We start from the raw sequence: 23,057 nt of genomic DNA on the forward strand, positions 1-23,057 counted from the left end.
TCATTAGCAATTTTTGAACAGTTCTTTTCTTAGACACATCATCTCCTAATGATTTCAAGTTATTCACTATCTCAAAGAAGCGAACAAAATAATCATCAAAAGTTTCAACATCATTCATTCTCTTAAATATTTGAAATCAGCCCTAATGGCTTGTAGTTTCATAGCTCTAACATTTTTATCTCCTTTGAACTCTCTTGATAAGATGTTCTAGGCTCCTTTTGCTGTTTTCTCTCATTCTTGATACAAGAGAAAGGTCATCTGAAATTGCTCCTTGGATGAGGCTTAGAGCCTTGGCATTTTTTATACTATCTTCCTTTGAGACAACATAGCTTCAACTGGAACGCACTTAGTTGCTTTATTCTTCTTCTTCTTCTTCCTCAAAGCCTTCTTCTCTAGGAATTTGTTGTGTAAAAATGCCAACTTCAACCACATCTCATAGATCATAAGCTATGAGGATAGTTACCATTTTGACAGCCTAAAAATTGTAATTCGAGCCATTAAACTTTGGTGTTTGTAAATCATTAGCAGAGGAACTTGATCAAACCATATTCTCAAGTAACGCAGCATGGAGACGATGATAAAGGAACCACCTTTAACCCTTTATGGTTTTTTTTTTTTTTCTTTTTGTTTTTTGTTTTTTTCTAGAAGATGATCTCACAATATTGCTTCTTCTTAGGAATCAGACCTAGAGCTCTAATACTGTATTGAAATGGTACCATGCATATAGTTTAGGTTAATAACAAAGATAAATGTTGAAATTTTGAAGCAAGAACTTTGATAAAATTGCAAAAAAAAATAAAAAATAAAAAATCCAGATAGAGGAGAAATTGTATATCATCCTTGATTGAAATCCAATAAGCTATTACAAGGTTATAATACCCCAGTTTGGTCAAAACTCAGATCCTACAAATTAAGGAACAAAGACTCATCCCTAGCGATTCAGGCCATAGCAGGCTACGATCCTTCCACTTGGAAATGGATCAAGAGACATAGTACGATTCCAAAGGATAAGAATACCAGTTGTGAAACTTACTAAAAACCGAAAGTAAACTAGACATTACATTTTAAAGACTAATGACTACAACTAAAAATAGTAAATTCTTCATTTCTTCGATTTCAACATTCTCTTCAATTTTAGCTACAAGATTATCATCTGCAGGTTGGATTTAAGCTAATATGCAGCTTAATTCTCAACATTATGCACCTATATCCAAAACTAATTGATGCCCAGATTTGACTTGAACCATCACTAACCCACCGTTTGTCTTGACAAAGCCTAGACCTGAGAACCACAAACTCAGATGTACTTCATCTTTGCCTTGCACTTTGCCGCAGTCTCGTACTCGCACCACACCTCCAGACCATTTGATCAATGCCCTGCATATTTGCAGCCTGACTGTCTGCATCATTGTTGTATTGTTGCTCACAAAAAGATATTGTTGCTGCTATTTGTTCGCACAGAAGAGAAAACAAAAACAAAAACAAAAAAGAAGGAAGAAAAAGAAAGAAGAAGAAAAAAAAATAAATAAAAAAGGAACAAAAAAAGTTTTCTTTGGGGCCCACATGATGCTGTTATTGAGCCATTGTTTAGAGCTTGTCGTTGCCCATCACCACGATAATCACTTGAGTGTTTGGACTAATGACCACTCAAGTGACGTTATACACTTGGTTATTAATAGAATGGTCTGTCGAAATCCGCTTGCGTGCTTGCTTGTTTGGTTGAATCGCTCAAATTGCTTGCTTGAATTGTTCGCTCAAATTGCTCGCTTGAATTGTCTGCTTGAATTGCTCACTTGGATTGCTTGCCTTGTCATGTCCACCTAACGGACCTTGCATCCGCATCTGCTTGTTGGAAAACTCATGACTTGTACCGCCATAAGTTTGACAGGGGTGTTGGAAAATTAGTTATTGTTTTATTATAATTTATGGTTTTCTTGTGAGTCAAGGATATTAGAGTTTCTTACCCGTTAAGTATTAGGGTTTTGTTTAGTTTTCACCATATGTGGTAGTGCTTGTATTAGTTTATTTTAACAAGTAAGTCACAATATAGCCTCTTGAGTTATGTAGCCATCATGGCAATCTTACGTTTACTTAATAAAATTATATTAGTTTATAGTTAGTTAGTTTGTTAATCGTGCAAAATGATATTCAACTTATATAACCTAATCATATCCTCACTCTTAACAGAAAATAAATAAATAAATAAATAAAAAGCACCTTGTATGAATTATGGGATTAAAATTGAGGTTGTGATAAGACCATATTTATGCGACTTAGTTAGCTTGTTTTCTTGCATGTACATAGTTTGTTTCTATTTATTATAGTGATTTAAGCTATTTCCGTGTGTTTGTAGGTTTAAATGGCAAAAGAGGCAAGAAAGTGCATTTTGGTGCATTTTAGTGCAATTTTGGGTTGGAATGGATAGCTTGCATATGGAGCAAAATGGATGGACAAAATTGAAGATCAAAAAAGGCTAGAATGTGCTTAATATCTGGAAGAATTAAATCAAAGACTTGGAAGATAAGGAATCAGCAAGAAGAAGGAAACATTATCCAAATTACCTTATCTTATCCAAACCTTATCCAACCTTATCTTATCTTATCCTATCCTAATCTTTTCTTACCTTAATTCCAGCTGCAAAGGGGACTCCTTTTCACATTAAATCACCTAAATATTAGTTTCTAGAAGCCCTATCTCTTCTCCATAAAGGGTGCCGCAACAACCCTTCTAGAAGATCTAGAATCTGCCGCAGGTTGCATCCTTGTTGGAGTAGGTTGTGTAATCCTTTTTCTCCACGAATTTGTATCATATCAATCCCTCTCCAATCATGACAATGTGCTGCATCCCTGCCCTATAAATACCCCATCATTCTATTGCAAAAAGGAGGACACACACATAAGAGAGCAATTGAGAGATTTTTAGAGAGTTTCAAAGGTGTGCCGCAACAAGGAGAAGGAAGGAAGGGAGAAGTCTTTATGCCGTGCCTATGCCCAAGCTTTTGGGAGTGCTGGAGCGTCTTTGGGGTGTCTTCTATCCTTGTTTTAGTTTTACAATTATGTTGATTTTGTTGTTAATTTCTACAATTATGTGGAACTAATTTCTTTTTAGTTAGAGGTGAAATCAAAGCCATGAACATATATGTGATATGAATTGATTTCATCCAATTATTGTTTCGTAAAACATGAATGCGATTTACTTATATGTTTGATTGATAGCTTATTCTTGTATGTTGATTAAGGGTGCACACTTAGTCTACATGCATGAATTTGATCCTAAAATATAAGGGAATTTCACCTAGTCGTTATGAACTTATATTCATGAGTAGTGGAGGTTGCTAGTCACAATCGTGTTTAGTAAATCCATGGCAGGAGTATTATGCAGTTCATAATTACGAATGTCATGTCAATGCTTATGATTTTCACAAAGCTTAATGATCTTTGATTGTATCTCTATTATGTTGTTCATGTAGGGAACTATTGAAGAATAATTTGGTTGCCGATGCGTTATCCATCCAATTCAATGAATTTAGGAAAGTCTGAAAGTTAATTTGTGCTTCTCACGATTAATTTGGGGCATTGTCATTTATGGTTTAAAAGAATAATAATTGGAAATCAATTTATATCCATCTGTGTTATGTGTGGAAAAAGACCCTCTATCTAGCCTCTCACCATTCATTCATCCAATTTCGTACCCTTTAGTTTATTTCTGCACTTCGTTTGTTTAAGTTTTAAATTCGTCAAAACTATTCCCCCTTTAATATTTTGTGTTTGAATTTAGTTAGAACCTGTTTAAGTCTATTTCTATTAGTGTTTTGAGTCAAGTTAGGTTTAAAATTCGTCCAAATACCCCCATGGTTCTTATTTGTGCTAGTTTAGTTTAAATTCGTCAGAATCTGTCCCTATTGAGTATTTTGAATCTTTTTGGTTTAACTTTCGTCCAAATCACTTTCTAGTATATGTTTTGAGTCAATTTAATTTAGTTTATGTGTTTTGAGTCTATTTAGCTTGTTTTGAGTTGTTAGAGTTTAGTTTTCTGTTTTTGAGTCTAGTTTAGTGTTTTAAAGTTTAAATTGTGTAGATTAGCATCCCTTCTAATTTCCAGCCTAGAACGATCCCTACTTACATATACTACAATTATAGGGTTTAATTTGTGTGCTATCTTATATCACATCAGGTTGCCCGTTTCCATTTTGAACGATAGCATATAAGGTAAAAAGATAGAACGTCCATCCCTTTATTATAGGTAATTTAATTAGCCAAAGATCAATAAAAACCTTACTATTCAGCCATAAATCAGTGACATATTTTTGTTGTGGACTTAATCAATGATATATTTTTATTAGTTAGGTATAGGTCAATGACTACATGGGCTTTAAGGCATTATCAATAGTTATAATTTTGCCCTTTTCTCCTTCTCTCTCTTTTTTTTTTTTCAAAAAGAAATTATAATTACATACTACCTGATCTTTCTCCTCCACCACACAACCAACCGCCAACCAAATTTACGAAATATGCAATCAAGCCGTCCTGATGCTCTCCATCTTCTCCCGCCAGGACACCACGTCGATCTATCTCAGCCTTCTCCTGCTCCCAATCCAAGAGCTTGTTCTTGGTGGGACTCTTCGATGACAACATACTACAGCCATCATCCGCAACAGAAAAAAGACCCAAAAAGCTCTAATTTCAATACATACGCCTCGTTGCCGCTATCTTTCACCGGCAAGGCCTTCTTGTTGAGCCCAAAATGGGTAAAGCCAAGACGAAGATCTACGGGAGATGAATTTAGGGTTGAATTTTATGGGTTTTGATGTTTTCTTCTTTTGGGTTTGAAATCTTTTTGCGTTTCGATTAATTTGATGGGTGTTCTATCTCCTTGTGTTCTATGATATGAAATTTATAGTTTTTTTAAAGAAGTAATTTTATGGGTCGAGAGAGACTCCATGAAATGTGAAAATGATGATGGGAGGAAGAAGAGAACCAGGAAACGGACACTGCAATGCAGCATTTGAATAGAAATGTAAAAACAAAACCAAGAAACGGACACCACATTGCAATGTCTAAATCAAAATGTAAAAGAGAGAGAGAGAGAGAGAAAAAAAAAAAAAAACTAGGAAACAGACATTGCATTGTAGTTTCTAAATCAAAACGTAAAAAAAAAGAAAAACAGAACAAGAAAACGGACACTGCATTGCAATGTCAAAATCTAAACGTAAAAATAAATAGTCACTCGAAGAATGAAGCATAGAAGGCGTGTGAGTGATGAGAAAAAAAAAAGAACCAGGAAACGAACACTGTAATGCAGTGTCTAAATCCAAGTATAAAAAGCAGAATCATGTAACAAACACTGTGTTGCAACATCTGATTCGTATTAACCTATTGCAAAATATGAAAAATATGAGAAATGGGTGTCAGTTGAAGTGGGTGTCAGCTGTAATGGCAGATTATATTGTTTTTGTTTATTTGAAATGCATTTAAGTGTTATACATAATTGACCTATTTATAATTAACATAAATATTGTTGATCTATTGTCAATATGGTAACTTTGTATTGATTTTGTACAAAATCACCCCTTTATTATAGTGGACCGCATCTTTATGTGGTCTATTGATGGAGTAGAGCCCATCTTTATATATGCTTATTAGGTATAGTTAGAGGATACTCTATCACAAAAGCCAAAGGAAGAAGATTTTGTGAAATTGATGTCAAATATCTTCATGGTGGTGACCACGGTAGACCCAAAACCCTAGCTAGCTTGTCCTCCCCCTCCATTTAACGTAACCAAATGGAGTCTTTAATCCGTATTAACATTCTTCCGTCGTTGTCAACATTGTGGAACTCCTGGGAATCTTTAATTGTACAACTCATAAGCTATCCAAGCTAATCCTAGCGCAATGCAAGATGCAAGTTGCAAGAAGTAACTGACGTTTAAACTTTTGACTTTTCAATTAAATGCGATCTCCTGTACGCACCGTGTGGGGTACGGGATCCAAATCTTCTCTGAATCTCTCTCTGGTGATCCATCCAGATGCTTCATCCTGGCCGTTGGTAGAGACCGTGCGGCCAAGAATTATTTCTTTTAACTGCTCTCCGCACCACCATCTTCCGTATTCCTTTCTGTACCCACATCGACCTCTCTTCCTTGTTTTTTCTAACTGAAAACATGGGATGCTAGTAATACTATGCCTTGTACTAGCAATTTGCCACGGTACTATCATAGGCGCTGGGGGAAATATGTCGTTCAACACGACGGTGTTTTACCGGTGATAGATACAACGAGTTCATAAGTGAGTTACGAGCACAATTGACAATCGGAGGGTCAACCACAATATTCGATATTCTGGTGTTGAAGTCTTCTACACCAGACTCACGATTCTTCACTCTGGTTGATCTGACCTTGGGTGGATATTTCAATATCACCCTGTCAGTAGATGTTTTGAGCATGAATGTAGTGGCTTATAGTACCACTAACAAAGGAAAATCCTACTTTTTCAGGGACGCTCTGATTGCAGCGTTGAATACTTTATTATTCCCTAAAACAACGGGTTATTTGCTTCCCTTCATTGGCAATTATTTCGAGCTTGAGAGCGCTGCAGGTAAATCTAAGGAAGAAATCCATTTGGGACGTGTCCCTTTGAATTATGCAATTGCATATTTGTATGTTGACTCGTGTAAAGCCGAATCACTACTTGTGATTATGCAAATGGTCTTTGAAGTAGCTAGGTTCAAATTCATTGAGCAATTTGTCTGCAACTGCATGTCGGAGAAGGGTTTTCTCCTAGACCCAGAAATGCTGAGCTTGGAAGATAATTGGTCGCCTCTCTCGTTCGAGATCCAAAGGTCGCTCAACGGAGTCTTCAATCGGATCATTGAGCTTCGAGGCCAACGAAACAACTCCGTCCTAGTATACGGCATTAGGTCAAACATCATCCTCGGTGTGAAATTACTACTCTACCAATGCAACACTTGCAATACTCCTACTAGGAATAATGGAGCAGGTGTCGAATATGAAAACCAAATGTGCACGGTACTAAACAGCACGACGATGATCACCGATTCATCAGGGTTGCTGGTGAATAAGCATGGAAGCTGGATCACAGGTGCATTGCACCTAAACAAAGGTAGAAGAAGATGAAGGTTGAAATGTTCGAAGTGTTAAAGTAGTTGATATTCAAATAATGTAATGAACAGACAGGATTATAACATCTCAATGGTGTGTATCTTGCCACGTGTCTAGTTTGTTATAAGTTAAATGAAAACATGTGAAGTGCACGTGATCACAATCACGGTGCAAGTGTGTGTGTGTGTGCGTGGGTAGCAACGACTATAAACCCCACATTGTATGCCGACTTTGGTGAATCGAATCCAAAGTAGATTTGAGGGAGCAACGTGGTTCATCTCTGATATTCAATCTCTGAGTTCATTTCAATTTCTTGTTGAATTAATTACAAATATGTAGAGAAATTTAGCACAAAAGTAGCTCAACACACCAACATGGCCTCAAAACTAGGTTGGATTAGAATCTGGGAGTTAATCTATGAGTGTTCATTTACATTTTCAACGAAGAACTTAGAAGCACAAAAATGGCTAGATCTAGCACCAATCTTTGTGCACCAATATTCACAGGAGTCAATTATGAATTATGGTGTATCAAAATGAAAACAATTTTTAAGTTTCACAATCAGTGGAGCTTTGTTGAAGATGGCTTCACATTATCGAAGGAAGGGAAAGTGACAGATGAGAAGCAAATTCTTGCTGATCAAGATCTCATTTCCAGAGATACAAAGGTGTTGGGATTGATGCAAGGAGCTGAGTGATGAGATCTTTCATAGAATTGCAAATCAAGAGATTGTAAAGGATGCTTAGGATGTTCTTAAGCAAGAATTCAAGGGTGATGCTCAAGTCATGGCTGTGAAATTACAAGGTATTCGCCGTAATTTTGAATATGCTAGGATGAGAAATAATGAATCTCTCTCTGATTATCTAGCTAGATTATATGGTCTTGCAAATAAGATGAAGATGTTTGGTGAAACCTTGCCAAACAAGAGACTAGTTGGGAAAATGTTAATTAGTCTAACCCCTGCATATGATAATATTCTATCATTAAGGGGACTAAGAAATTGGATGAGATTGATCCAGTTGAGGTTGTTGCACCTGTGAAAGGATTTGAGTAGAGGTTGAAAAGACATACTAAAGATGAGGAAGTGAGTGATAAGGCATTTAGTAGTCTTAGTATCCAAAACAAAAGTGGATCACAGACCACTAGGTACAAGGGGAAGAAACCTTTCAAATTTAGAGATAAGAAGGGTGATTTTAAGAGTAATGATAGGCCTTAGTATGCCGTTAAACCTTGGTTTAACAAGGAGAACACAAGATAGGCATGTACAATCTATGAATTTGTACACTTTGGTGAATGCAAATTCAAAGGAAAACCTAAATGTCACAACTGTGGCAAATTTAATCATTTTGCCAGAGATTGCATAAGTAAACCAGTTCAACAGGTTCAAGTGGCATAACAAATGGAGGAGGAAACCTCTATGTTCTTTGCTTGTAATTATGCTACAATAGTCAAAAGTGAGCACATTTGGTATATTAACAGTGGATGCAACAATCACATGACTTCACCTAAGTCTATGCTAATTAATCTGGATAGAAATGTCTCAACAAGAATTAAAATGGGGAATGGACAGATTTTTCAAGCTAGTGGGAAAGTAACCTTGGTGATTAAAACCTAAAAATGTACCAGGCACATCAAAGAAGTAATGCTTGTGCCAAGACTGGATGAAAATCTCTTAAGTGTAGGGCAAATGATGCAGCATGGTTATTTCTTATTATTTAGAGATTACCAGGTTGAAACTTTGAAGATAGGAGCTTGGAGAGTGATGTTGTTATAGTACAAATGACTGGTAATGGGTAGTTTCCACTACTTATAAAAGATATGTATGGTTCTGCACTAAAAGCCAGTTGTGAAGGTGATGCTTGGGAATATCACAAAACGCTGGGGCATTTGAATTTTAACGGCTTGCAATTGTTATCTAATAAGGAAATGGTGTTGTGATTACCAAAACTCGAGAAGTCATCTAGTGTTTGTGAAGGGCGTATGGCAGGAAAGTTGCACAGAGATGCCTTCAATAAAGAGCTAGCTTGGAGAGCAACAAAGCATCTGGAATTAATTCACTCAGATGTATGTGGACCAATGCAAGTCACAACATTTGGAGGAAACAAATACTTCTTAACTTTCATTGATGATGAAACTAGAATGTGTTGGGTTTATCTTTTGAATCATAAATTAGAAGTGTTTAAAGTGTTCAAGAAATTATAAGCCATGGTTGAATTGTAGAGTGGCTACAAAATTCTAAAGTTAAGAAGTGACAGAGGTGGAGAGTACAACTCTAATGAGTTTAATCAATTCTATGAAGATTTGGGGCTTGAGAAATAGTTGACAGTGGTTTATTCCCCACATCAAAATGGTGTTGCTGAGAGGAAGGACATAACCATTGTTGAAATGGCTAAGAGTATGCTTCATGACAAACATTTGGCCTATGAGTTCTAGGGAGAAATTGTTAACACGGCTGTGTCCTTACTCAACAGGTGTCTAACAAAGGCTATGGAACACAAAACTCCATTTGAAGCTTTCAGTGGCAGGAAGCCAGGTATTCAACATTTAAAGATGTTTCGTTGTATCTGTTATGGTCATATGCTTGGACAATTAAGACAGAAACTTGATGAATCCTCTATGAAGGTATCTTTGTTGGATATGGGAATATGGATAAAGGATACATGATCTACAACTTGAGTACCAAGAAGAGATTTCTGTCTAAAAGTGTTGTATTGGTGAGAAGGGTGCTTAGAGTTGGAATGTAGAAAATGGTGAGAAACTATCATTTCCTGGCAATTTGAATTTACCTGAGATTGATCTATTACCATTGAGAGATGACTTTCAACTAGAAAAGAGCAAGTGTGTAACATATGAATTCACTGATTCTCAAACCGAGAGTGGTGAGTCCAGTACTGCTAAAGCCACACCAGTTAAAGAGAGATTACTAAGTGAAATATATGCCATATGCAATGTAAGTATGATTGAACTAGAGAATTTCACTAATGCTACCACATATGTAGTTTGGAAAAAAGCAATGGATGCTGAAATTGAAATGATAGTGAAAAACAAGACTTGGGAATTGGTTGACAGACCATCGAGAAAACCTATTTTTGGAGTAAAAAGGATCTTGAAGACCAAATTAAACCTAGATGGGACAATTCAAAAGCACAAGGCAAAGCTTGTTGCCAAAGGGTATACATAGAAGCATGGGGTTGATTTCAAAGAAACGTTTTCTCCTGTTGCAAGATTGGATACCATCAGGACTCTCATAACCTTAGCAACTCAAAAGAAGTGGAAGTTGTTTCAACTAGATGTGAAATCAGCTTTCCTTAATGGTGTGTTGCAAGAAGAGGTCTCCATTAATCAACCAGTGGGTTATATTGTGTAAGGTGCAGAAGATAAGATCTACAAACTCAAGAAAGCTTTGTATGGATTAAAACAGGCTCCAAGGGCTTGGTATGAAGAAATTGATACTCATTTGCACAATTGTGGATTCACCAGAAGTCCAAGTGAAGCAACCTTGTATATGAATTCAAGGGCAGAAAGTGAAAGCATCATTGTCTTTATCCATGTAGATGACATTATCTACACAGGTAGTAGCACTGAGTTACTGGAAAAATTCAAGTGTGACATGATGAAAAGATATGAAATGATAGACTTGGGATTGCTATATCATTCCTTGGAATGGGAACTCTTCAACCTGAATATGGAATTTTCATTAATCAAAGGAAATATGCAGTCAGCCTACTGCAGAAATTTGGATTGCTGGACTACAAGCTTGTTAGTACTCCATTGGTGGTGAATGACAAACTTAAGAAAGATGATGAGAGTGAGAAAATAGATGAGAATGTATATAGGCAATTGGTTGGAAGTCTTTTATATCTGACTGCAACCAGTTTATGTTTGCAGCTAGCTTACTTGCTAGATTCATGAATGAACCAACAAACAAGTATTTGGGAGCAGCAAAGAGAGTGCTCAGATAAACAAGGCACATTAGACTATAGGATTGAGTATGAGAAAGGCAAAGAATCAATTCTCATAGGCTATTTTGACAGTGATTGGAGTGGGGATGAAACTGATATGAAAGCACATCTGGATATGCTTTTTCATTTAGAAGTGGGGTTTTCTCTTAAGCCTTCGTTAAACAACATAGTGTTTCTCTGTCAATGGCTAAAGCTGAGTGCATGAGTGCAACTGAAGCAACCACTCAAGTTATGGGGTTGAGGTTTGTGCTTCAAGATTTTGGTGAAGAACAAACTTAATCTACTACTATCAACTGTGACAATACATCTGCCATTTCTATGACTAAATCCTATGTTCCATCAAATAAAAAACACATTGGAAGAATATATCATTACATTCTCGAAGCATTATGGTCAAACATCATCAAGTAATCTATTGCAAATCAAAATGTTAGCTTGCTGATATTTTCACCAAGGCACTTCCCAAAGATCGACTATGCACACTCAGAGAGAAGCTAACAACCTTAGAAGGAAGTGTTGGTGAATAAGCATGGAAGCTGGATCACAAGTGCCTTGTAGTTGAACAAAGGAAGAAAAAGATGAAGGTCGAAATGTTCTAAGTGTTTGAGTAGTTGATATTCAAATAATGTAATGAACAGACATGATTATAACATCTTAATAGTGTGTACCACGTGTCTAGTTTGTTAGAAGTTAAATGAAAACATGTGAGGTGCACGTGATCACAGTAACGGTGCAAAAGTGTGTGTGTGGGTAGCAACGACTATAAACCCCACATTGTATGCCGATTTTGGTGGATCGAATCCAAATTCGAGGGAGTAACGTCCTCCTTCTTCCCAAATGTTCATCTTGGTTATTCAATCTCTGAGTTCATTTCAATTTCTTGTTGAATTGATTACAAATACGTAGAGAAATTTAGCTCAAAAGTAGCTCAAATACTAAAAGGGGTTGTGTGTGGACGCAAATGACGACGTTAATGGAAGTGTCATCCAACTGTGGTCATGCGGACCGGAACTCGGTAAACAATGAACGTTCCAAACAGATGGGACAATCAAATGCATGACCATCTCTAGCGATAAACCTCGATAGTATGTCATGAATTATGACTGTGATAAAGCCAACTCCAAAGTCACGAAGTGGGTATTATCTACTGACGGAACCATCACCAATCCTCACCCTGGGCTAGTCTTGACAGCCCATGGAGCTGAAAACGGCACCTCCCTAACAGCAGAAACCAATGTCAATGCTGCTACGCAGGGTTGGAAAGCGGAAGATGACGTAGAGCCCACCGTGACTTCCATTGAGGGGTATAATGGTCTATGCCTGGAATCCTACAACCACAACACCTTATTATGGATTCAGAATTGTACAGACAACAAGCTGGAGCAACAATGGGCACTCGCGGTGGCACCATGCGAGTAAATAACGATCACAGCTGATGCATCACATCCCATGGCCAGAGCTCTGAAGAACCCATCGTCATTCGCAAATTAGAAGGGTCAGTTAACCTGCGATGGGTGTTCAAGTACGATGGGACAATTCTAAACCCTAATGCTACATTTTTCATGGATGTGAGAGATAGCAATCAATCTCTTGAACAGATCATACTGTATCCTCGCACTGGGAATCCTTACCAGCAGTGGGTCTCCTTTTTCTCAGTGCATGGTTGCCATGCATCCGTAGAGAAGAAATTATCCATTACTACCTTGTTTTCCTGCCATAAGCAATCAGTATATATAGCATAGCTAGCATGAGTTTACTGTACGAACTATTTTAAAATTAAGCATTGTCTTTATTTGCGCAATATGATTTGGATAATTATCGTAGTATTTTTGTTTGCCTTTGTTTAAACTAATAATTTACATGCCCTCAACCTTTAGGGCATCAAAACGCACGCAGTGGTCGTTTTTTATGATTTACAATCTTCAAGTTGGTCGAATAATTCCCATTATGAGGAGCTTATCACAACAAATATATTTGAGGTTGTTTATGTTCTAGACTTGTATGAGAAATATTTCATTGATGAAAGGGTCGAACAGAAGAGAGAGATCATATTTCACTCATGCACTATGGTGTGCGATGCAAAGATTTCGATAATGTACATACAACCTAATCATATCCTCTCTCTCTCTCTCTCTCTCTCTCTCTCTCTCTCTCTTAACAGGAGAAAAAAAAGAAGCTCCTTGTATGAAGTATGGAATTAGAACTTGAGGTTGCCCGTTTCCATTTTGAATGATGGTAAAAAGATTGAACATCCATCCCTTTGTCAACAATGTAAAAGCTTAAGAACTAAGTAACACACCTCTCTACTGACTACCTAAGGACACAACCAATAATACACAAATACTTGACACAATCCTATGCACTCATAATATTATCAACTCTATCATCCCCCCTCAAGTTCATGTTGCGAACTCCCAAGCGTGAGATTGGAGCAATTTCTAGTAAACTGAGGAGAACACAAGCCTTTAGTAAACATCATGCTTGCATACTGATTTGCAAATGGAACAAACTGCAAAAGAACTGTCCCTTGTTGAACTCTTTCAAGAACAAAGTGACAATCAATCTCAATGTGCGTTGCTTTGGAGTGCAGTATTGGATTAGTGGCAACAGCCATAGCCCAGATATTATCACAATAATAAAGAACTGGAACAGTAGGACATGAATATGCAAATCCCTGAGAAGTTGTTGAATCCGTATAACCTCAGTTGTAGTTGTAGCCATTGCCCTATATTTAGCTTCAGTCGAAGATCTACTCATTGTATGTTGTTTTTTAGAGCTCCAAGAGATAGGACTATCACCAAGAAAAATAACAAAACCAGTAGTTGAACGTCGATCATTGGGATGCCCTGCCCAATCAACATTTGTGTATGCTTTCAACTGAGATGAACCTGATTTAAAACACAACCCCAAATGCATGGTACCTTTGAGATATCTCAAAATACGTTTCATAGCAACAAAATGAGTGTCTAATGGTGAGTGCATAAACCCACACACTTGATTGACTGAGAAAGAAATGTCCGGTCTTGTAAAGATGAGGTACTGCAAAGCCCTTACAATTGAGTGCATAAACTGACACACTTGATTGACTGAGAAAGAAATGTCCGGTCTTGTAAAGGTGAGGTACTGCAAAGCCCCTACAATACTTCTGTAAGCACTAGGATCAGAAATAGGTTCACTACCATGATTCAAAAGCTTTTGGTTAGGATGACAAGGTGTAAGGCAAGGTTTACAATCCATCATGTTCATCTTTTGTAGCAAGTCTTTGACATACTTTGCCTGATGAACAAAGAGACCCGAGATCGATACTCAATCTGTAAACCAAGAAAAAATGCAAGAGACCCAGATCCTTTATTTCAAACTCTCTAGTTAATTGAATAATAACATTTTGCACTTTACATAGCCTACGTGGCATGTATTTTATTATAGTGGACCCGCATCTTCATGTGGTCTATTGATGGAGTAGATCCTATATAATGCTAGGAAAAAGGACCGGGTTCGATGAAGCCCATCTTTATATATGTTTATTAGGTATAGTTAGAGGATACTCTATAACAAAAGCCAAAGGAAAAAAGTTTTGTGAAATTGATGTCAAATATCTTCAAGGTGGTGGCCACTGTGGACCCAAAACCCTAGCTAGCTTGTCCTCCACATCCATTTAACGTAACCAAATGGAGTCTTTAATTATATCACAACTCAGAAGCTATCCAAGCTAAACTCCTGTACTCACCATGTGGTGCGCGGGATCCATCTGGATTAGGCCTGGCAAACGGGTCGTGTCTATCGTGTTCGTGTCGTTTTCGTGTAACACCTGTTATCTTAACGGGTCGTGTCGTGTCACACCCGTTATCTTAACGGGTCCTTAACAGGTCGTGTCACTTTACCCAACGGGTAAAGTGACCCGACCCGTTATGACCCATTAAGAAAAAAATATATTTTTTTTAAATTTGCACATACCACACATTGCCACATAAATATTACTTCAAAACATTAAAACATTTCTCATTCAAGTACTATATCTACACTCAAAAATAAAAGCCTAATAAAAAAAATAATACATACACTACTAATCTATTACAAATATTAAATGTGCAAGGATAAAGAGTTTTTGTTTTTAAGATAAGATTTTGTGGTATTCACTTGTGTAAATATTTTAAATTGAAGATCGAATTCATTCATTGTATTCATATAGGGTCAAGGAGTGTAGTTACAAAAAATCATCAAAATCGGAGTTAAAATAACCGTTAAATCGTGATTTTTCATTTATAACCGTTGAAAAGCTTTGTCCCGTTACTTGATCTCTGAATGTTTTTTTTTTTTGTGATTTTTTGCTGATATGATCTCCAAGCATATACAAACAATTTTGACGGTTTGGATCGTTGAAATTAGTTTTCGAGAATTCGTAAAACGATAGATTGACTAACACTTAGAGTTTATTTATACTTTCATTAAGTATAACATAAGATTTTGTGGTATCCACTTGTGTAAATATTTTAAATTGAAGATCGAATTCATTCATTGTATTCATATAGGGTCAAGGAGTGTAGTTATAAAAAATCATCAAAATCAGAGTTAAAATAACCGTTAAATCGTGATTTTTCGTTTATAACCGTTGAAAAGCTTTGCCCCGTTACTTGATCTCTAAATGTTTTTTTTTTTTGTGATTTTTTGCTGATGTGATCTCCAAGCATATATAAACAATTTTGACGGTTTGGATCATTGAAATTAGTTTTGGAGAATTAGTAAAACGATAGATTGACTAACACTTAGAGTTTATTTATACTTTTATTAAGTATAACATAAGATTTTGTGGTATTCACTTTTGTAAATATTTTAAATTGAAGATCGAATTCATTCATTGTATTCATATAGGGTCAAGGAGTGTAGTTATAAAAAATCATCAAAATCGGAGTTAAAATAACCGTTAAATCATGATTTTTCGTTTATAACCATTGAAAAGCTTTGTCCCGTTACTTGATCTCTAAATGTTTTTTTTTTTTTGTGATTTTTGGCTGATGTGATCTCCAAGCATATACAAACAATTTTGACGGTTTGGATCGTTGAAATTAGTTTTGGAGAATTCGTAAAACGATAGATTGACTAACACTTAGAGTTTATTTATACTTTTATTAAGTATAACATAAGATTTTGTGGTATTCACTTGTGTAAATATTTTAAATCGAAGATCGAATTCATTCATTGTATTCATATAGGGTCAAGGAGTGTAGTTATAAAAAATCATCAAAATCGGAGTTAAAATAACCGTTAAATCGTGATTTTTCGTTTATAACTGTTGAAAAGCTTTGTCCCGTTACTTGATCTCTGAATGTTTTTTTTTTGTGAGTTTTTGTTGATATGATCTCCAAGCATATACAAACAATTTTGACGGTTTGGATCGTTGAAATTAGTTTTGGAGAATTCGTAAAACGATAGATTGACTAACACTTAGAGTTTATTTATACTTTCATTAAGTATAACATAAGATTTTGTGGTATCCACTTGTGTAAATATTTTAAATTGAAGATCGAATTCATTCATTGTATTCATTTAGGGTCAATGAGTGTAGTTATAAAAAATCATCAAAATTGGAGTTAAAATAACCATTAAATCGTGATTTTTCGTTTATAACCATTGAAAAGCTTTGTCCCGTTACTTGATCTCTGAATGTTTTTTTTTGTGATTTTTTGCTGATGTGATCTCCAAGCATATACAAACAATTTTGATGGTTTGGATCGTTGAAATTAATTTTGGAGAATTCGTAAAACGATAGATTGACTAACACTTAGAGTTTATTTATACTTTCATTAAGTATAACATAAGATTTTGTGGTATCCACTTGTGTAAATATTTTAAATTGAAGATTAAATTCATTTATTGTATTCATATAGGGTCAAGGAGTGTAGTTATAAAAAATCATCAAAATCGGAGTTAAAATAACCGTTAAATAGTGAGATATGTCATGACAGTCATGTGTGTGATAAAAAGTTAATAACTTAAAAAAAAAAAAAAAATTTCTCACCACTTCTATTAATTTTCATTTTTCCCTCTCTTTTTTGTTACCTTTTCAACTTTTTCTTATCATTTTCATTTTTCCCTCCAACATCTTTCTCTAATTCCCTCACTTTTTTGTTTTATTTTCAACTTTTCTTAACATCTTCATTTTCCCTCCATTTTTTTTTTTTTCAAAAAGGGCGGCAAGTTGGCAAATGGCAATGTCAAAAAATTGATTATTGAAATTTGAATGGAAACAAATCACATCTGACGCATCAAATTTCAATAGATGCAAAATCATGCAAATATGCAATGCATGATCATGCATATTAAATTATTAATTATTAATTATTATAGTTTTTATAAAATTTAATATATATATATATATATATATATAATTATTATAGATAGACTTAATATTTTGGGGGTATAATTATTATAGTATATATAATTATTATAATTATTATAAATTTTATAGTTAATTTAATATATATATATATATTTTATTTATTATAATTTTTAGGGTATAAAATTGTAAAATTAATGTATATAATTATTACAGTATTTTTTAGGGTTATAAAATTATACAAATAATATTCTGCTTATCGTGTATCGTGTTACCCACGTGTATACCCGAACCAACCCATTATCTTAACAGGTGCTTATCGGGTTACCCGATAATACCAGATTCGTTATCGTGTCGACCCAAACACCTGTTAATTTCGTGTCGTGTCGGGTTATCGAGTCATGTCAGAAATTGCCAGGCCTAATCTGGATGCTTCATCGTGGTCGTTGGTTGAGATCGTGCGGCCATGGATTTTTTTTTTTTTACTGCTCTTCGCACCATCTTCTTCCTCATTCCTTTTCGTACTGACATCGACCTCTCTTCCTCTTTGTGCCGACATTGACGGATGGTCCAGCCACGAAAGCATCGGGCGTTGCGTTGTATTGGGCAAGGCGGATGGGGACAGGGACAAATACACCGTTATTTTTGTTTTGGAGTTTTCTGAAGGGTAGGGGAATTGTTTTTTGCGATTTGGGGTTTGGGATTCGGAAGTTTCTAGGGGCGAGGTAGAGGCTAGAGTAGGTCTATTTGCGGCTGCCGGCGGATTTGTTGAAGACGGAACTGCCGATTTTAGGGATAAACATGTCGTCTTCGAAGCAGTGAGTGGGTGGGATTGGGATGAGGAGTTTAAAAAATTTAATATCTGGCCACACGATCTCAACGAACAGCCGGATTGGGATGAGGAGTTTAAAAAATTTAATATCTGGCCACACGATCTCAACGAACAGCCAGGATGAAAGGTCAGGATGGATCCCAAGGATAGATTCGAAAAGGATCTGTATTTTGGTGTGCGCTCTATTCTTCCCTTATATTTAAGACCTGGATTTGGAGCAACCTAACATTCTCTGTTATGTAGACTGTTTTTTCATTCATTCTGTTAAGAAGAAGATTTTTTTTTTTTTTTTTTAACAAAAGCGATATCGATTTCATTACTAACCAAGAATAATTATGTTAATGCATGGTCATTTTATACACATTAAAATAACAAATAATTGTTATGGGCCTAATAGATGGGCCTGATGAGAGCTAGCGACCCAAAAACAGTAAACAAAGCACTACCACATCAACCACTCTTGACCTTGGATAGTCTACTGACAAGAAGGAACAAGCGTAGAACTTAAAGTACTTTTTGACTACTCAAGATAGTTGGCATGTCTAACAACTTTCTGGCATAGAGTTCTAATGACAGGTTTGTGCAAACATCAACTCCGGATCACGTGGATCCCTATCTGACCCAGTCCCACTCTTGTGGATCACTGTTGGATGAAAGACCGGTTGACCAGGGATTAGATCACCGTTGGATGGAAGACTTCTTAGCCAAGGACTAGATCACCATTGGATAAGAGACCTTTTGGCATGTGATGGGCCACCTCTTCTAAGTGGTCAGCTTTCTAGTAGTCGTCTCTCTTGTGGCCAGCTCTTCATGGTTATCTCTCTAGCTATCGACTCTAGTGGTTATCTTTCTAGCTATCGACTCTAGTGGTTAGCTCTCTATAAGACCACTTGTGATGAACACTTCCTCCAAGTGGTGAGCACTCCGGATGACCACCTCTTCTTAGCTCTCTACCGGATGACCACTTCTCCCAAGAGCTCTAAGGATGACCATTTCACTTGAGTGCTCTACGGAAGACCACTTCTCCCGAGTTCTCTACGGACGACCATCTCTCCCAAGTGCTTTATGGACGTCTGCCTCTTCCGAGTGCTTTACGGACGACAGCCTCTCTCGAGTGCTTTCTACGAATCACCACCATTAAATGAAAACACTAGATATTTATTAGTTTGTAGAGATTTTTTGGGATTTATATATCTATTAATCGGTAACTTTTATGCCTGACAGCTTCAATCCTTTTGATTCCCACGTATAGTTTGAATTCTATGGATCCCCATTTGATCGCGATGTTGATCTCCTCGGCAATGTATGCCCGTCCACCTACTTTCTTTATATATTTTCAACATTCAAAATCAAACGCTCCTCTATTATTTCTACTAATATGCAGGTTTATTGGGATATTTGTGCAGGTTATTCAATCATGGTGTGTCATGGGATGCTTGGGTCCCTATATTGTTAGCTGAGTAATTTTATCGAATTGGTGGTCTTAAACATGTACGGGCAGTAATTGGATAATTATTGTATACAAAACAATTTCATACAAAGTCAACATCATCAAGTATATTTCAAATATGAAGGTATGATAGGAGTGGTGAGTAGAATTTGTTGAAAAACCGCACACTAGATCTTGTTCATTAATGTAACCAACGACAATAGACTAAAACTTAGCAAAAGAGTGAAAACTAGAAAACACACAAGACTTATACTAGTTCGGTATAACTTTTGCCTACGTCCAGTTGTCATTTCTCTGGGTAAAGAAATCACCGCTCCTTTGATTAATAATAGAGATTATAGAACTTTTGCAAACCCTAGAACTAATCTCTCTCACTTGTCTCAACTGTCACAATTTTTCCTCTCTAAAATTTAATCCTTGCCCCACCCTATTTATAGGCATAGGGTGCAGTTTACATGTCATTTACAGATTGTAATTCCTATTCTAAGTGGAATAGGAAATTAGACTTCCTTTCCAATTCCAAATAGACTTCTAGGATTTCTAATCTAAATTGAATAAGGAAACTAAGATTCTTTCCTAGCCCTTTTAGGAGAAGAATCGGTGCACCTTTTTTTTCCCTAAAACAATCATAAACAGAAAATGACACTAATTGACGAGCCAAAACCTAACAATCTCCACCTTGGTGAGTCAAACCAAGTCTTGATCATTTGCACCCCCAAAGTATCTTTGAACCTTCTTGAAGCAGCTCTAGAAATCTTCAAGAGTCTTTACCTTGGCAATCTTCTTCTTGCCTCATCGCACCTCAAGTGAGGAGGTGCTCCACTTTAATCAATCAACGAGATTGATCAAGTTCAAGCAATGCTTGAACTTCTTGACCAGCACTATCTTTGTAAAGAAATCTGCAGCATTATCATCCATATGAATCATTTCAATCCAAATTTCCTTAGACTCCTCCAAATCTCTGATTATGTGATACCTTGCTTCAATGTGCTTTGACCTTCCAGAAAAAAACCTGATTCTTTGCCAAGTGAATAACACTTTGACTATCACATTTCAGCTTCACACAATCTTGAGTGATTCCCATTTGACTTACCAGGCCACTAAGCTAAATTTCTTCCTTTCTAGCTTAGGCCAAAGCAATATACTCTACCTTTGTGGTCAACAAAGCTATAATTGGTTGCAGTAGTGCCCTCCAACTGATTAGTCCTCTTGCGTATGTAAACACATAACCAGAAGTTGACCTTCTCTTGTCCAAGTCCCTTGTATAATCGGCATCCAGATATCCTAACACCCCTGCATTTTCTTTTTGCTTCTCAAACATAATCCTTTGTTGCCAAAAACCCTTCAAATTACGCAAAATCCACTTCACTGCATCCTAATGTTGATTTCCTGGATTTGCCATATATCTAGAAAAAACACTGATTGCTTGAGCTATGTCAGGACGTGTGCATACCATTCCATACATGAGGCAACCCACAACATTAGCATAAGGCACCTTCTTCATTACTTGTTGTTCTTCCTCGGACGTAGGAGACTGTTGCTCACTTAACCTGAAGTGAGCTACCAAAGGAGTCAAAACTACTTTGCTTCTTACATGTTGAACTTCCCAAGAACCTTCTGAATATACTTGGCTTGTGATATCAAATTCTTCCAGTGGTCCTATCTCTCTGAATTTCCATGCCAAGGATTTTTTGTGCAGCACCCTAGTGAAGGATAAAATTTTGTCCTAGCTAAGAACATGTAAAAACATTTGAACACAAAAGAAAACTATTAACACTTTAAAGTAGGCATGCATTCAAAAATAATTCTAAAACCCATGACTTTCAAATCGCAGTGAATGGTGAACCACAAGACTCTAACAACATTAAAGAGAAGAAAGGATTTTGAGATTCATTACCCTTGAAGCTCATCCTTGTTTACACAAGGGATTCACCCAAGTGGAGGGCCTTCCTCCTAGCTCCTTAGATCTTCCTTGTGATTTTCTTCCCTTTTGATACTCCTTTGCTCCTTGAGGATGTGAGGAAAGGAACTCCAAAAATACCAAAAGTTTGGTACCTCTAAGTCTCCACACCAAGGATGATGGTGTGAAGATGAAATGGATTACCTAGAGGAAGTTGGATGCTAGCAAACTCCCCTAGGAAGGCCGGCCTCTATAAAGAAAAAGGTGAAAAAGTTTCTCTTCTTTGCCTCAAGAAAACCCTAGTGAGAGAATGGCTATAAAGATGTCTTTATACCACCTCACTTGTGAGTGGCAAACTTGCAATTAACCCAAGTTTTCTACCACTCACCCTATGGCCAGTTTTGACTTTGTATTTGGGTTAATTTCCATTTAGTTTTAGTTGTCACACAACTTAAACTCAATGGGCCTTGTGGACCAAAACCCTTTTGGGCCTCGAAATCCAAAACCAACTTGAAAGCCAAATACCAACCTTTCGTAAGATTAACTAACTAATTAACTAATGTTGACCGTTCTCAATTAAACTATTTAATTTCTTGTCCATCTCATTTATATCTTCACATTCATCCTTACTTGATATACGATCCATTAGGCTCTAATTAGCGGGGCAGTGGGCGATTGCTACTCTTAACGATCGATTATGAATTGAAACAACATTTCAATTCTCCCTTTGATGAAGATTAGTGTTTGCTAATTCTCAGGGCTTCCACAAACCATGAGTGACACCTAGCAGTATGTCTTGGCTACCCAAGCTAATTAGAAGGTTGGAGAACCTATCCAGTGACAATTACAATGCAATACGGTCATTTTCTAATACAATACTCTTAATCACATTGTTTGAGTGATAGTTTGTTTCATGTCTACTATCTAATGTAATACTTCTCTATATGATTCAATTGAATATGATTTGGAACAAACTTCCTAAGTCATATTCGTATGCTTTGGACATAGACTCCCAAATCATATCTCAAATGCATTCTCCCTCTTCCATGGAAGGTTAGAGATCCCTTGTTGTGCATTCATATGCCTACATGACTAGATAGCTTGACCCCAACAATGTCGTGGATACTCTAGATGGAATGCCTTTGACATGATCAAAGATCGAGGACCTAACCATTAGACATCTATGATGCCTCAAGTCAAAGGATTACTTTGCATATTGCAACTTACGAGCTCTTACATGACATGCATGTTCGAACTCTTTTTTTATCGTAGTTCAGTGTACTCAATTACCATTTTGAGCACATATGTGTTTGTCTCAGTGTCCAACACTAAATGACTTTAGACTAGTCATACTCACGCTTGAGTTAACGTAACACATACTAACCTTAGCGGATTTTCAATGCCCAATTGGCAATCCTATGGCTAGGAACATTTTAGGAATCAACATAAATGAAAGGTCTTG

At 36.5% G+C, this 23,057-nt stretch overlaps 1 long non-coding RNA gene across 1 annotated transcript; it reads left to right on the forward strand.

Annotated features, from left to right (window-relative positions):
• The first annotated feature begins 17,839 nt into the window (after positions 1–17,839).
• LOC125479991 lies at positions 17,840–20,341 on the forward strand. Its single transcript, XR_007260405.1, has 2 exons — positions 17,840–19,548; positions 19,652–20,341. It is a non-coding gene; the product is annotated as an uncharacterized LOC125479991 (long non-coding RNA).
• Positions 20,342–23,057: the final 2,716 nt, after the last annotated feature.

The sequence above is a fragment of a genome, unplaced genomic scaffold (assembly GCF_019419815.1).
Source record: "Pyrus x bretschneideri cultivar Hongxiangsu unplaced genomic scaffold, Pyrus_bretschneideri_v1 Contig30, whole genome shotgun sequence".
In the NCBI taxonomy this organism is placed as follows: domain Eukaryota; kingdom Viridiplantae; phylum Streptophyta; class Magnoliopsida; order Rosales; family Rosaceae; genus Pyrus; species Pyrus x bretschneideri.